Below are 4973 nucleotides of genomic sequence, written 5' to 3'. Positions count from 1 at the left end.
CTATTAATTTTCACCGTTTTAACAGTTTATCATTAAAATTATATAAAAATTTACATTTTTTTTAAATTAATTTTCAATTATTCTGGATTTAGTACACAAAAAATTAGATATAATCTAGAAGGGTATTGATTTTAAATGTATTTATTATTATCGATATCAATAAATAAAACAATCTCTAAAATTTCACATTTTAGTAATATTCAATATGTAGTAAATTGGTTAAGGATGTAAGTTAGACTACCATAGCAAAAGAGTTCATATTTTTGTTAGATTGAAGTTATAGAATTTAAGAAATGCATTTCAGAAACAGTATTTATTATTTTGATATAAAACTTTTGATATCAAAATAATAAATACTATTTTTGAAATGCATTTCTTAAATGCTATAACTTTAATTTAACAAAAATATTAAGTGTAATAAATAAATTAATTTTTAATTATTCTGGATTTAGTGCACAAAAAATTAGATATAATCTAAAAGCGTATAAAATATATTGATTTTAAATTTATTTAGTAAATCGAGGCGATTCGGGGGTTGATTATAATCAAGTATTTTGAAATTTTCAATTATTTTTAACGTATGTGCAATACTAATATTTAAAAAAACTAGCATTTAATTTTCAAACATAACACTCGTATTTCATATTGGATTTTTTAAATTTTAATTTTTTAAATTTTTTATTTAATTTTTCATCATTTACAATATCCAAAATTGCGTCGTAAACTTCTCCTTATTGATATCGTAAGAGCCGTCATATCCAGAGTATCAGCTAGTTGTTTTAAAGTTAAATTTTTAACGTATCTTAAAAGTATTGTTCAAAAATCAGTAAAAAATGCAAAGAAATTACACATTTCTTGAACAATATTGAAAAAAAAACTTATTATATTTGATATGTATTATTTCTGTATAGTAAAAATAAAAAAGTATAAATATAATACCTAATTGAACTAATAATTATTAAATTTAGAGTATGGACACCACTAGCTATAAAAAAAGCCTTAAGATTTTCGTTCCAAAGTAAATTTTGCTTCCATTTTTCATATTTGTTCTACGCATGTCTTCGACATTCAAAATTCAACAGATGCGAAACATATGCAACAAAAGCAAAAGTTACAATTGAATTTCTCGGAATAAACAAGTCATTTTCTAAGCACTGACCCCCCTTTTTTATAATTTGTCTATATTTCTTAATAAGTTCCGATTCAACTAAATCAGCTCGCAATTTTTCGTCAATAGTGCTCAACAATTAATTTAATCTTTCGCAAGTTTGCGCTTATGGGATTGAACACTAGATAATTTCTTTTTCGATTCCACGGTAACTTCAAACAAAGAAAAAATTGAATAAGTAGATTAAGCAATAAACAGAGCTGTTATTTACAAATTTGCAGAATTATTAATCGGTTAATTGCTTCTACTGATATCACATTGCAAAATAAATATGCTTTTTATGTCTTCGCGTATCCCTAGTTAAGTTAAATTATTTATTATAATTTATTAGGGATTCTAGATTTTAAATAAATAATTCTAGATTTTATATAAAAAAATATAAACAATATATTATAAATTTAATTTCCAAAACTCGTTTTGGCGCCCCCTAAGGCTTGCGCCCGCATTTTTTGCATGCATCGCATGCAAGGCAGGACCGGCCCTGTATATATATATACGAGTAAATATATGTTGGATTGGATTTGATAGCGGGAGCTCGTCTGTTTGCCTCGGACACCTTGGGTTTTTATATATGGTATAGACAACACACTTTTCTTCGGATACCTTTGGTTCTTTTCCTTGGTATTAATAATACACTTTCTACTTAATATTTTCTTAATTGAATAATATGTACAATAACTCCAGTCGGCGACTATACTGAATGACCCCGACTAGGCCCATTGCACCGGTTTTATACTCGGTCCTTAACGGTACCCGTCAGGCTTACACAACCTACAGTGGGCAGGGGTATAAAACCATTACATATTTTTAAGTTTTTAAAAATAAAGTTCGTTATATACCCCTCCTAAAGCATCTGTCAGTCCTCTGACAGAAATAAGAAAAAAAAAATTAAATATGGGAGGTTGAGGTTCTCCTCCCCCTTGAAAAAAAAATTATCGTCTTCAATAACTTCTGAACCGTTTTTTTTTATTTAATATAACTTTATTATCAAAATATACCATTTATAAAAATATATATAAATTATTTAACATAAAATAATTTTCTAATAAATATGAACATTAAATACATTATCTAATTCTAAATCAAGCTATAATTAATAGCCAGGCGTGTGATTATGAACATGATTTATAGTAGGATACCTACTTAATAATTTGTATAAAATGTTTTATATAAAATCTGCATAAGTATTCTCACAATTAAGTGTCAATTTTTCAATTATTAAATGTTATAAATACTATAGTGGATTGAAAGGTATATATAATATTTATACAATATTATTTATTATTAGTTTTCTTCTTTCTATCAAGCTACCGTTACCATTTAGTTCATTGGTTCATCTTGCTTATTTCATTATATATACAAGTAAAGTAATAGCAATTAACTCTCATGCTAAAGACGAACGCTAGCGTATAACATGTAATAACACTGATGCATTTTTAGATGATACTCGTTTTAATAATTTGTCTCCAAGTTCTTTTGATACTTCATGCCATAAGTTTCTCTGACATTTTCCTATTATTGGAACTTCTTCCAAAGGAGATCTGAATGTCACCAAAAGTGTCATACAAAAGCCATCATTTTTTGAATCAAATGCATTGTACTCCACAGATATTAATCCATGAGGTCTGTTTTGCGGTAATTCAGCACCAAAAATTTCAACCATAAAGCGTCTCAGTGTTGAATGGATATTTCTTGCTGAATATATTTCTGTTGTTGGAAAATGCAACATTGTTTTCTCACTTAATAAAACATTTAAGCGATTTGTAGCTCGCTTTTTAATTATAATCACTAATCTCAATAAATTTTTATTATGTTCCAGTTTGCTTGGCAATGTATCTGTGTGCCAAAACACATTTTTCAATAACTTGGCTTCATGATAGGCACGGCCCCTGTCTATTAGATGCATAATATCTTTACTTCGTAATGATAGTTCGTCAATATTTAAAATCCATTTTGCTTGCAATGACTCTTGATCTGCTTTTGCGGGAACCTTAAGTTCCCCACCTGTTACTTTGCCTGTGAAAGCAAATCGAAATCAAGAACCTCAATTCGGCACATTCATTTGTTATAAGTGTTTTAACATCACAATGCATTCCTGTTTCTTCTAAAGTTTCTCTGACTGCAACTTCGATAATCAGTTCACCCCATTCCGCCTGCCGGCAGATACCATTTATCAGCACATGAATGCTTTGCCTCCTGCATTATTAGGACTTCATTTTTATCATTCACTAAAACACATGCCACAATGTATGTGACAGTGTCACCTTACTTTGGTACGTAGTCCGAAGGCGCACTAGAAGCCACTCCTTGAGCCTCAGCAGCTGCGTTTTGCTTAGTGCAAAATCTATTTATATAAAACAATATAGGCTTCCTCAGGCCCAGCAGATTGAAATTAAAAGGCAAGTGGATGATTTGCTCGAAAACGATATAATCGAAGCATCCGACAGTCCATGGAATTTTTCGCTTTTGGTCGTTCCAAAGAAGCACGATATAGATGGTAACAGGAGATGACGCGTCAGTGTCGACTTTAGGAAACTAAATGAAATTACAGTCAGCGACACTTATCCTCTGCCAAACGTAGCCGAAATCTTGGATCAACTAGGGAATTTTAGTTTATTTTCCACTCTAGATTTAGCTAGCGGATTCCACAAGGTAGAATTAGACGAGAAGGATCCGACGAAGACAGCCTTTACAGCTGTAGAAAAAAAGTTTCAAAACAAACGTATGCCATTTGGTCCTAAAAATTCTCCTAGCACGTTACAGAGGTTGACTAACCTGGTTTTGGCCGGTGCTGAAGGATTCAAAGGATTAGTATACATAGATGATATTATCATTTATGGTAAGACTCTTCATAAACATAACTCTGTTCTAGAATGTTCTGGAATAGTTGCGCAGCTTAAATATCAAACTACAGCCAATAAAATGTGAGTTCTTGAGGCGTGAGTTAACGTATCTTGGGCATGTTATATCAGAAAGAGGCGTCACACCCGATCCTGGAAAGGTAACGGCTGTCCAAAACTTCCCTGCTCCAAGAAACCCCAGAGAAATAAAAATGTTTCTAGGTTTAATCGGTTATAATGGAAAATTTATAAAAGATTTTGCAAAAATTGTAAATCCATTGAATGTATTATTAAGGAAAAATGAGGCATGGAAATGGGGTCCTCGAGAAGAAATATCATTCAATACTCTCAAGAGTGCAATTTCAAGTGCACCCATACTACAGTATCCTGATTTCAAAAAAACATTCATCTTGACAACTGATGCTAGCGGCGAGGCAATTGGAGCAGTGTTAGCGTAGGAGGGGTCCACGGGAGAGAGGCCAGTAGCTTTCGCATCCCGACAGCTCAACAAGCATGAAAAAAACTATGCCACAATTGATAAGAAATTGTTAGCTATTATTTGGAGTGTACGACAATTCAGACCATATTTGTACGAACACAAATTCCTGATTTACACGGATCACCAGCCGCTAACATACTTTTACAATTGCAAGGAGCCTACCGCTAGGCATATTCGATGGAATCTTGCAATGGACGAATACGACTTTGATGTCCGGTTCAAACCTGGAAAAGCCAACTGCCTGTCGAGACATGGAATGGAAAACCAAAATATCGAAGAAAAGTTGGTTTTAACACTGAGAAACGCCTATGAAAAATTTATAAATTTCAGAAATAATAATTGCATAATTAATAATCTTGTAGTAGAGAATAACGACAATATTAATACCAGTCTAAAATCTATACCTCGAGTCATTTTTGTTTCTAAAAGGATAAATGATTTTACAAGGGACACAGTAACTCATTCA

The 4973-nt window shown here is 31.5% G+C and overlaps 1 pseudogene; it reads right to left on the bottom strand.

Moving 5' to 3' along the window:
• Window positions 1–2570: 2570 nt before the first annotated feature.
• LOC113375735 lies at window positions 2571–3987 on the bottom strand (annotated as a pseudogene).
• Window positions 3988–4973: the final 986 nt, after the last annotated feature.

Source organism: Ctenocephalides felis, unplaced genomic scaffold, assembly GCF_003426905.1.
Source record: "Ctenocephalides felis isolate EL2017-DRISC unplaced genomic scaffold, ASM342690v1 CF-g0.4_SCAFFOLD_01886, whole genome shotgun sequence".
Classification (NCBI taxonomy): Eukaryota; Metazoa; Arthropoda; class Insecta; order Siphonaptera; family Pulicidae; genus Ctenocephalides; species Ctenocephalides felis.
This window is presented reverse-complemented; position numbering and strand designations above follow the sequence as displayed.